Source organism: Cervus canadensis, chromosome 11 (genome assembly GCF_019320065.1).
Source record: "Cervus canadensis isolate Bull #8, Minnesota chromosome 11, ASM1932006v1, whole genome shotgun sequence".
NCBI classification, from domain to species: domain Eukaryota; kingdom Metazoa; phylum Chordata; class Mammalia; order Artiodactyla; family Cervidae; genus Cervus; species Cervus canadensis.
Genome location: NC_057396.1, coordinates 58,231,448 through 58,244,171, shown reverse-complemented (window position 1 = coordinate 58,244,171; position 12,724 = coordinate 58,231,448).

Genomic DNA, 12,724 nt, shown 5'->3' with positions numbered 1-12,724 from the left:
CACAATTCTGGAGGACAGAAGCCCCAAATCATGCTGTCTACAGGGCTGTGTGCTTCCCCTGGAGGCTCTCGGGGAGAATTCTTCCTTGCCTCTTTCAGCTTCTAGGGCATTCCTTAGGTTGGCCCCTTCATTCGAATTTCTGCCTCTGTCTTCACATTCTGTATGTCTGTCTTCTCCTCCATCCTTTTTAAGAACACTTGTCTTTGGGTTTAGGGCCCACCTGGTTAATCCAGCGTGATCTCATCTCAAGATCCTTAACTTATTGACATCACCAGAGACCCTTTTCCCAAATAAGGTCTCATTCACATGTTCTGTGGATTAGGAGATGGACACATCTTTGGGGGAACCGCCAATCAACTCACTATAGCATCCACTGGTGACTTTTGAAAAATGTAATCACATATGGACACACTTCTACAGTCATTTTTTTAAAGTGATATATTCAATTTTGTTGACCTTTATTTATTTGGCCACATGGCATGCATGCAGAACTTTCCCAACCAGGGATCAAACCTGTGCCCCTGCTTTGGAAGCATGCAGTCTTAACTACTGGACCACCAGGGAAGTCCACCTGATGATTCTTGATTGAAGCGATTATTATTATGGTTACTGAATTGTGATTTTTCTAAATCCATCTTTTCTTTCATAATCATTAGTTATCATTCTTCTATAAGAAGGAACTTTTCCTTATCTCCTGTTTATCAACCCATCTATCTATTTATTCATTTCAGTATAAATTCATGAATTATTTTTTATTCAGTGGATTTGCATCGTGCAGAATGAACTTGGCAGGTTCAGGTTGTCCAAATGTTGTATATTCCAAAGAAAGGTGTGGCCCTCGCCAGGCTCCAGGGCCTTCCCTAGTGGCTCAGCAATAAAGCATCTGTCTGTAATGCAAGAGATGTAAGAGATGCAGGTTTGATCCATCCCTGAGTTGGGAAGATCCCCTGGAGGAGGACATCGCAACCCACTCCAGTATTCTTGCTTGGACAATCCCATGGACAGTGGAGCCTGATGGGCTACCGTCCATAGGATCACAAAGAATGGAACACAACTGAAGTGACTTAGCATCCAGGCTTCAGAGCCATAACTTCTAAGCACTTGGAATATCCTGCCTGTTAAGAGTGGTTTTATTTACCCGAGGCCTTGGACCACACCAGTGAGTAATGCTAACAATGTGATTTATGGTGGGGGCTTTGGACCACACAGTATCAGCTTGACCTCTCGAAGGTTTAGGGAATTAAGATCAGTTACCAGGGAGTCAGCCACGCCTATGTGAACAACCTCCCCCCAAAACCCAGGACATCAAGACTCAAGTGAACTTCCGATTGGCAGTACTTCATGTGACGAGTGTCTGCAGGACCCCATTGGGAGAGCACAACTTCAAGCTCAACCTCGTCTCCCTCACTTATACTCTGTTCTCTGTGCCTTTTGCCATTGCTGATTTTAATCTATAGCCTTTCATCATTGCTGATTTTAATCTATGTCCTTTCATCTTAACTGACTGTAACACCAGTGTAGCGACTTCACTGCCTTGTGAGTTCTTGCAGCAAATCATTGGATATGAGGATGATCTTGGGAGTCCTAGAACACAAAATTATAGTCCATTACCATATTTATCTATTTTGATGTTCAAATAGTCCCAAAACTGACTCAATACCCAAACATTTAATTAGTTTAGTATACTTGCTCACAATAAGGAGCCACAAGAATCTGAAGCAGGGAGTAAATGACCAAAGTCTCAGAAAATATTCCCTTGTTCTTCCTAATGCCCTACCCCATCCCACCCACATCTGCCAGGATGGGACATCAATGTATCAACATGAGAAGTACATCTGTGTCTCTATATCTGTTCTGCAAATAAGAACATCTGGATGAACTGAGGGATTGGGATTGACATATATATATATATATATTATATATATATCATGATATACTGTGCGTGAACTAGATAAGTAATGAGAACCTACTGTGTGGCTGGGGAACCCAGTGCTGTGTGGTGACCTAAACAGGAAAGAAATCCAAAAAGGACAGGATGTATGTATACATATAGCTGATTCACTTTGCTATACAGTGGAGACTAACGCAGTGTTGTAAGGCAACTATACTTCAAGAAAAACTAATTTAAAAACAAGCAAACAAACAAAGAACATGAGAAGTACAGTCCTGGGAGTTCCCTGAGGGCCTAGTGGTTAGGATCTTGGATTCCATTGTACTGGCCCAGGTTCAGTCCCTAGTCGGGGCGCTAAGATCCCACAAACTGCATGGAGTGGCAAAAAAAAATAAATAAAAGGAAAAGGAATAAGAATAAAAAAGGAACACCGTACCTTCACAGGTTTATACACACACACACACACAGTCTACTCAGAGAATATTTTTTTATAATTTAAAAAGTCAGCACAGACTATTCAATATACTTGTTTTATTATAGTTATGCATACTCATTTTTTTTTTTTTTTTTTGCTAGTCATGTAACATGGCTGCTTGCTGACAACTTCGGAAACTCATAGGGAAATCATTGGTCATGACAAGTTGTAGCAGACTCCTCTGGTGCCTGCATCGCAATCCCCTGGCTCACTTCTGAGACAGTGCTGACTGACTTTGTGCACAGAGCACAAAGCCTAACCCAGGACACGGCCACTTGTCTTTCTACATTCGGCTTTCTTGGGCCTCCCTGGAGCTCCCTAGAATGTAGAGGAATTTGCATTTCCCCATCAGGAGAAACCTTCAATCAGTGAAGAATGGAAGTCACTGGTAAATACTCCAGCCTCCCAGCTTCCATGAGGACTGTTATGAGAGGTATTTTGCATCCTTGTGAGAGCGGCCTTTACGCAAGTGACCCTTGTTTCTTGTTGATAATATGCCTTTGGTTTGTTGTCCTGTCCTACCTTTCTTCCTTTTCTGTCTTTCTTGCTGCCTCCCGATTAAACTGCTGCTGCTGCTGCTAAGTCACTTCAGTCGTGTCTGACTCTGTGCAACCCCATAGACGGCAGCCCACTAGGCTCTGACGTCCCTGGGATTCTGCAGGCAAGAATACTGGAGTGGGTTGCCATTTCCTTCTCCAATGAAAGTGAAGTCGCTCAGTCGTGTCCGACTCTTCGAGACCCCATGGACTGCAGCCTACCAGGCTCCTCCATCCATGGGATTTTCCAGGCAAGAGTACTGGAGTGGGGTGCCATTGCCTTCTCTGCCCAATTAAACTACCTACACCCAAATTGTTGCACTTTTGGGGAACATTCTTATACTATTGTCTGATATAACTACTTAATTTTAGTGCTATAATTTGAGTTTTCATCAGTTCATTTCAGTTCAATCACAGTTGTGTCCAACTCTTTGTGACCCCATGGCCTGCAGCATGCCATGCTTTCCTGTCCTTCACCATCTCCTGGAGCTTGCTCAAACTCATGTCCATTGAGCTGGTGATGCCATTCAACCATCTCATCCTCTCTTGCCCCCTTTTCCTCCTGCTTTCTGTCTTTCCCAGTATCAGGGTCTTTTCCAGTAAGTTGGCTCTTTGCATCAGGTGGCCAAAATATTAGAGCTTCAGCTTCAGCATCAGCCCCTCCAATGAATATTCAAGGTTGATTTCCTTTAGGATTGACTGGTTGGATCTCCTTGCAGTCCAAGGGACTCTCAAGAGTCTTCTCTAGCACCACAGTTCAAAAGCAAGAATTTTTCGGCCCTGACCTTTCTTTATGGTCCAACTCTCACATCCATACATGACTGTATGTCCTTTGATAAGTAACTGGCCCCAAGTCTTAGTTATTCAGTCTTCTCATTAACTATGAATTGGTTAAGGGGACAAGGCAGGGTGAAGGAATGTTGCTAAAAGTACTAGAAGCTACATCTTGAAAACATGTTCAAGAGGTCAGAACTGGGACAATCCCAAAGTTACCAATACAAGGGTGAAACAAGGGCTGGGGCTTAAGAAAAAAAAAAACAAAACTGTGATCCTTCCAAACAAAAGCTTACATGCCCTCCCCAACCCTCCAACCTTGAAACAAAAGCTAAAAATACACTCTGTGGAGAGACAGAATAACATCATGCTAAAGAGCATAGAGTGAAGCCAGGCTGCCTTCACTGTTACTGCTTCTGCTGCTTACTGCGTGAACTTGAGTAGGCTATTTAACCTTTCTATGCCTCAGTCTCCTCTTTTCTAAAATATTTGCCTGTAGATTATTACTTAGGTAATAATGCCTGTCTCAAAGAGGTAATGAGAGAATTAAATAACAATATTTGCCTAGAACAGTGCTGGGAACATAGTTTTCAGTTTTGTTTTGTTTTAGCTTTTTTGACATGAAGTAGATTAAAGAATAGTACAAAGAACACCCTATAACATGCTAACGTTTGTTACATTTACTTTCAAATTCTCAAACACATCATCCTTAACAGCATACTGGTAGTTCAGCCAAGCACAGTAAGGTGAGGAAAAACAGAAGAAAGTAAAACTCTATTTGTGAATGTGAAGATTATGTCATAGAAAATGCTAAGGAAGAGTAGAATAATTGAATTTAACAAGATTACAGGATACAAGGTCAATAACTGAAAAATAATTGTATTTTTATACAGTAACAATAAATAATTGGAAGAGACAGTTTCTAAAAATTGAGGTATAATTCACAAACTCATTATCTCAAAGTATTCAATTCAATGGGTTTTAGTATATTCATAAATGACATAAACCAATGACACTATCTAATTCTAGAACATTTATATCACCTCAAAAAGAAATCTCATGTCTAATAGCAAACTCTTCTCTGTCCCTCCTCCCCCTAGCCTCTGACAACCATTAATCTACTTTCTGTCTATGAATTTGCCTATTCTGGGCTTTTCCTATAAATGGAATCATGTAATATGTGTGGTCTTTTGTGTCTGTCTTCTTTCACTTAGCATAATGTTTTCAAGGTTCACCCATGTGGTAGCATCTATCAGTATTTCATTCCTTTTTATAGTTGAATAGTGGATTGTATGGATATGCCACATTTTGCATATTCATTCTTAGTTTGGTAGACATTTGAGTGTTTCCACTTTTTGGTTATTATGAAAAGTGCTGCAATGAATATTTGTATACAAGTTTTTATGTGAATATGCTTTTAATTTTGTTGGATATATACCTAGAAGTTGGAAGATTAAATTTTAGAAATAGCATTTTGAATAGCATAAAAAGACATGACCTGCTTAAGGATGAATTTAACAAAATAGGCAACCCTTGCATACTGAAACCTATGAATGTTGCTGAGAGATATTTTCAATAGCTTGAAAAATATATTATGGATTGGAGGACTCATAATCGTTGAGGGTGATTCTTCTCAAAATTTTCTATATATTTAATGCAATGCAAAATTCCCAGAAGTACTTTGATTTAGAAGTTGACAAGCTAGTTCTAAAATACACATGGTGGGGCTTCCCTGGTGGCTCAGTGGTAAAGAATCCACCTGCCAATGCAGGAGACACGGGTTCGATCCCTGGTCCGAAAAGATACCACATGCCTCAGAGCTACTAAGCCCGTGTGCCACAGCTATTGAGCCTGTGCTCTAGAGCCCAGGAACCACGACTGCCGAGCCCAAGCGCTACAGCTACTGAAACCTGCATGCGCTAGAGCCGGAGCTCCGCGGAGAGAGAAGCCACTGCAATGAGATGCCGTGCACAACTAGAGAGCAGCCCCCTCTCCTGGCAACTAGAGAAAAGCCAGCGCAGCGACAAAGACCCAGCATAGCCATAAATAAATAAATAAAATATACATGGAAATGCAAAGCGCTTTGAACAGCCAAAATAACTTGGGGAAAGAATAAAGTTGGAGGACTTATACTACTTCTTTTTAAGACTTACTACAAAGCTATAGTGAGCAAAACAGTACAGTATTGGCACAAGGAGAGACAGAGATGAATGAAACCTAATAGAGGGCCCCAAATATATCAATTGATTTCAACAAAGACTCCAAAATAATTCAGATAATTAGATGGGGAAAGGACAGGCTTTTAAATGAATCTTGCTAAAACAACTGCATAGTTGAATGGAGGAAAATGAATCGTACTTTTCATGCATACATAAAAAGTAGACTTCCCTGTAAAAGTTGAAGCTATAAAATGTCTAGAAGAAAACAGAGGGGAGTCTTTACAGCTTTGGCACAGACAATGATTTATTGACAGGACATATGAAATAATGAACATAATGGAGGAGGAAATGGCAACCCACTCCAGTATTCTTGCCTGGAAAATCCCATGGACAGAGGAGCCTGGCGGGCTACCGTCCATGGGGTCACAAAGAGTCAGACACGCATGAAAACATATGCACACTGCTCTAAGCCCAGGGCAGGTCACCAGCCAACAAAACAGAAGCAAAGGAGAGTGGTGGGAGAGGGAACCTCCAGGTGGGCCCCGCGCCCTTGGACAGGAGACCCAAGTGCAGGAGGGAGATGGGGTACGGCTGTGTAACAAACCATTCCAGACCTTAATGACTTAAGAACAATCATGTATTCTGCCACAATCCTAAATTGAGCAGGACTCGGCAGGGATGGCTTCTCTGTGCTCCGTGTGGCCTCTGTGGGGCAACTCAACTAGAATCCACTTTCAAGATGATGCATCACACAGCCGACAAGTTAGTGCTGGCTATCAGCTAGGAGCTTTGATTCCTCATCACGCGGACTGCTCACTCCACAGGGCTTTCTGGACTTCACAGCCTAGAGGCTGAGTTCCCAGGGCAAGTGCCCCCAGAATCAGGCCAGTGTCTCGAGTTCTGGGCCTGGAATCTGGCCCAGTGTCACATCTATTCTAGCCTATGGGTACATCAGTCTCAGAGCCGCAGATTTAAGAGGATGCGAACACAGCATCACAAAAGAACATTAAATTTGTAGAGAGGTGACAAGACAAAGGAGAAGTACTCTGAGCTTCCAGGAGTGGCAAATTGTGGAAAGGTGGATTCTTTACTGTCTGGGCCACCAGGGAAGCCCAGTGAGCCAGCTGAGGGAAGGATAATTGGGAAATGTCAACTTCAGAGGTGATCCTTTCCAAACAGGAGTTAAATTGCCCTCACTTCCTCTTGAAAAGCAACCCGGTGATATTTTTGCAAATAACAGTCTTTTTGAGAAACACTGGAAACATAGATCCTTGCCAAGGGCTGAGTGATAATTGAACATGGCAACAAGTCTGCTTTGATCTGCATGAGGAATTTCAGTGTGGGTAGCACTCAACTGCCTGGTATTCATTCTGCTGTGGATCCAGTTCAATCCAGTTATTTCAGTGTACTCATTAAATGCCTACTATGTGTAAGAAAAAAAAAAAAAAGAAATAATGAACATAAAAGAAAAACAGATAAATTGGACTTTAAAATCAAAATTTTAAACTTGTGCTTTTTGAAAGACACTCCTAAGAAAATGAAAAGACAAGCCATGACCAGGACAAAATATTTGCCAAATACATATCTGATAGAGGATTTACATTAAGACTATAGAAAGAATCCTTGTAATTCACAAGGAAGAAGAAAACAGACCAATTAAAAAATGGCCGCAGATTTGAATGAATACTTGATAAAAGGAGACATGAATGGCTTGTTGTGTTTAGTCACTAAGTCATGGCTGACTCTTTGCGACCCTGTGGACTATAGCCCACCAGGCTTCCCTGTCCATGGGATTTCTCAGGTAAGAATACTGGAGTGGAAAAAAAAAAAAAAAAAAAGAATACTGGAGTGGGATATATGGATGGCTAATAAACACATGAAAAGATGCTCCACATCGCTCATTATTAGAGAAATGCAAATCAAAATTACCTCATACTGATCAAAATGGCCATCATAAAAAAATCTACCAAAAAAAAAAAATTAAAAAAAAAAAAATCTACAAACAATAAATTCCGGAGAGGGTATGGAGTAAAGGAAACCCTCTGGCACTGTTGGTGGGAATGTAAATTGATAGAGCAACTATGGAAAATAGTATGGAAATTCCTTTAAAAAACTAGGAATAAAACTACCATATGACCCCACAATCCCACTTCTGGGCATATACCCTGAGGAAACCATAATTGAAAAAGACACATGTACCCTAATGTCCATTGCAGCACTATTTACAATAGTTAGGACATGGAAGCTACCTAGATGTCCATCAGCAGATGAATCAATAAAGAAGTTGTGGTACATAAATACAATGGAATATCGCATGCATGCTAAGTCACTTCAGTTGTGTCTGACTCTTTGTGACCCTATGGATGTAGCCTGGCAGGCTCCTCTGTCCATGGGATTCTCCAGGCAAGAATACTGGAGTGGGTTGCCATGCCCTCCTCCAGGGGATTTTCCCGGCCCAGGGATTGAACCTGCACCTCTTGCATTGTCTCCTGCATTACCACTGAGCCACGAAGAAGCCCACAGGGGAGTATTACCCAGCCTTAAAAAGAATACATTTAAGTCAGTCCTAATGAGGTGGATGAACCTAAAGCCTGTTATACAGAGTGAAGTCAGAAAGAGAAAAACAAATATTGCTTATTAACATTAGGCCTTCCCAGGTGGCTCCAGTGATAAAGAATCTGCCTGCCAATGCAGGAGACGCAAGAGATGTGGGTTCGATCCCTGGGTCAGGAAGATCCCCTGGAGCAGGAAATGACAAGCCACCCCAGTATTCTTGCCCAGAAAATTCCGTGGACAGTGTAGCCTGGCAGGTTACAGTCCGTGGGGTTGCAAAAGAGTCGGACACTGCTGAGCACTGGCACATGAGGACGCTACTTTCCAGGACAAGTATCGTATGTGTGGTGAATAGCATTTCATACTTCATGTGCTGAGGTTCTTGATTCTATAGAATTAATGATCCTAGAGAATGCTATATATGGAATCTAGAAAGATGGTACTGATGAGCCTATTTGCAGGGCAGCGATGGAGACCCCAGACATAGAGAACAGACTTGTGGACACAGTGGCAGGAGATGGTGGGATGAATTGAGAGAGTAGCATGGAAGCATATAAATTACCGTCTGTAAAGTGGATAGCCAGTGGAAATTTGCTGTATGCAGGGAGCTCAAATCAGGTGCTCTGTGACAACCTAGAGGAGTTAAACAGTGTAGGAGGGAGGGGACATATGTATACCTATGGCTGATTATGTTGATGTATGGCAAAAACCAGCACAATATTGTAAAGCAATTATCCTCCAATTCAAAATTAAAAAAAAAATAATACTGGAGTTGGTTGCCATTTCCTTTTCCACGATATCTTCCCCACCCAGGGACTGAACTTGCCCCTGCATTGGTGGGTGGATTCTTTACCACTGAGCCACCTGGGAAGCCCATATGAATGGCTAATAATCATATAAAAAGATAGTCACACACACACAAATTTCAAAGGTAATCAATATCATCAGTCATCAGGGAACTGCAGATTAAAAACAATGAGAACACACAAAATAGCAGTTCTCCTCCAATTTAAAAAAAAGAACATTAAAAACCCCACTATGAGATAACATGGCGTACCCACCAGAATGGGTAAAATTAAGACTGTGAAGAGCCAGTGTTGGCAAGGATGTGGAACCATCAGAACTTTCATATGTTCCTATTGGGAATGTGAAACGGTTCAATCACTTTGAAAAGCAATTCGGTTGTTTCTTATAAAGTTAAACATACACCCACCTATTACCAGCAGTATTACTCCAAGGTATTTACCCAAAAGAACTGAAATTATATGTCCACACAAAGACTTGCAGATGAATGTTCACAGTAGCTTTATTCACAAATACTTATCAACAGGTGAGTAAAGAAATTGTGATATACCAGTACAATGAAATATTATTCAGCAATAAATATGAATAACCTACTGGCTTATGCAACAATATTCTGCTGAGTAGAAGAAACCAGACACTAAAGAATACATGTCATATTATTTGATTTAGTATATAAAATTATAGTATAGGCAAAATTAATCTATAAAGTAGATTGGTGGTAGCCTGAGGCTGAAAAGTCAAGAAATTGACAATAAAGGGATGGATGGAAACTTTCTGCAGTTGGGATGATGGTTTCATGGGTGTCTTCATTTGTTAAAATTCGTGGAACTGCTCAGTTGAAGAGGGCACCCTTTTATGGCGTGTAAATTATACGCCATTGAAGTTGTTATAATTGTTAAAAAAAATTGTAAAAAAAAAACCCCAACAATGCTCTTGGAGATTAAAAACATAACAATCTAAAATGAAAAAGTAAATTTAATAGAATTAAAAGTTATAGAACTTATGCAAAAAGAATAGCTTGGAGAAAGAAATTGAAAACAGTGAATCAGTCCAGAAAGTCCAATATTCAACCATTAGGAATCACACACACACACAAAAAAAAGGAATCACACAAAAAGTGGAGAAAACAAATGAGAAGAAAGCAAAAAATTGCACAAGAAAATTTGCTAAAATTCGGGGGCATAGATCTTCAAATTAAAAGAAGGCATTGGATGCCATGAGCAATAAATGAAAACCAAGACCCAGAATTGTGAATTTGAGATCACCAGGGATAAAAAGAAAATTTCAAAGTTTCCAGAGGATGGAAACTAGACTTTAGGAAACAAGGACAAAAGCAGAGAGAGCAGTGTTAGGAGCTGAACTATGTCCTCCTAAAATTTCAGATGTTGAAATTTTATACTTTTAATGCTAACCCTTTGTATTATATCTCAGAATGTGTTTGAATTTGGAAATAGGATCTTCAAAGAGGTAATTAAGTTAAAATAATGTCTTTAGGATGGGCCATAATCCAATATAATGGGTATCCTTACAAGAAGAGGAGATTAGGACACAGAAGTAAAGAGGGAAGACCATGTATCAATAAAAGCAGAGATGTCTAATCCACAAACCAGCTGGAGGGGCCTCCAAAGAAATCAGTTCTGCTGACACTTTAATCTCAGACTTCTAGCCTCCAGAATTGTAAGAAAGTATGTATCCAACGTTTAAGGGAGAAAAAAAGAAATAAGTGATCATATGTCAAGGAATGGAATCAGAGAGTTATTGTAATTCTTAACAGCAATTAAATGCCAGAAGATGTTGGAGCAATATCCACAGTATGCCAAGGAAAATGATTTTTTTGACCCACAATTAGCTAAATTATAAATTATATGTGAGAATAAACATTCAAGGGCATGCAAGGATGAGGGTTTTGATCCACTCTTTTTTTTTTGGTCCACTCTTTTCAGCTACTTTTCCTTTGTACCTTAACCTGCTAAGAGGAATAGGACCAATTTCTCAAATTGTTCTCATTCTTATTACCTTTGATAATTTGTTTAAAACTATATAATGCTAGGAATTGTTAGAAAGTGAACAAGATCAATGAAAATGGTAAATAATGAGATGTTACAAAGTTTTCAAAGGCAAGAATAAAATCAGTGGAAGTGGAAGTCGCTCAGTTGTGTCCGACTCTTTGCGACCCCATGGACTATACAGTCCATGGAATTCCCCAGGCCACAATACTGGAATTAGGTAGCTGTTCCCTTCTAGGCCACAACACTGGAATTAGGTAGCCGTTCCCTTCTCCAGGGGGTCTCAGGGGATCGAACCCAGGTCTCCCACATTGCAGGCAGATTCTTTATCAGCTGAGCCACAAGGGAAGCCAAGAATACTGGAGTCTTCTATCCTGCATATGGATGTTTATATATGGATGTTCATATAGAAGCCTATCCCTTTTGCAGCAGATCTTCCTGACTCAGGAATCAAACCAGGGTCTCCTGCATTGCAGACGGATTCTTTACCAACTCAGCTATCAGAGAAGCTGATTAGATGTTAACTCATGTTAACACTTTATAACTGAGAGACTTTTAACATGGTTGTACAAAATGAAAGATTGTAGAGAAAGCGTTTGGCCTAGGAATTGGCATGTGATAGGTGCTTATGGTGGAAAGACCCTAAAGTGATCTGCAATGACCTCTCTCTTCTGGTATTCACATCTTTGTAGAATTTCTTTCCTTTGAGTGCAGGTGGAAACTGTGACTTTGTTCTAACCAACAGAATGTAGAAAAGATAACGGGATGTCTCTCTTGTGTTTATATTACATTATATAAGGCTTTATTTTGCTAGCAGACACCCTTTATAGATCCCTCTGTTGGCTTGATGAAGTAAGCAAGAATCCCATGTGGCCAGGAACTGCAGGCGGCTTCTAGGAACTGCAAGTGGCTTCTAGGAACTTCAAGTGACTCCTGTTGCTAAGGTTGGCCTCTAGCCTCCAGCCCATTTTGTTGTTGTTGTTCACTTGCCAAGTCGTGTCCGACTCTTTGCAGCCCCATGGACTGCAGCGCTCCAGGCCTCCCTGTCCTTCACCATCTCCCGGAGTTTGCCCAGGAGTGCGAAAAATATGCTGAGTCGGTAATGGACTTGACAGTCCTACACTAACTTTGTAAGGGCATTTCTAATCACCCTTACCTTCCAGATCTCTATGATCTTAGCCCTCAAAGTCCTCTTTCTTAAGCTACTAGGAAAGTTTCTATCTTTAGATGAAATGTGGCTATTTCACCTCGTTTTTTAGAGTTTGTTTCTGTTTCACTATCTTGTCACAGCAACCAAAATCTAGGATATATTTTTGAATTCCTTGAAATTTTACTTATAGATTTCACCTAGTTAATTATAACATAAAAGCATAAATAAAAGAATTCACTTTTTCCTGCTACTCTTCAACAGAATATAAGGAGGTGTTTTAAAAAAAAACTTTCAAGTGGTCCTAAGGAAACTTTTTGTCTTAAAAGTATTTTTTAAATTAATAATTTTTGCTTTTTAGAGCAGTTTGGAACAAAAT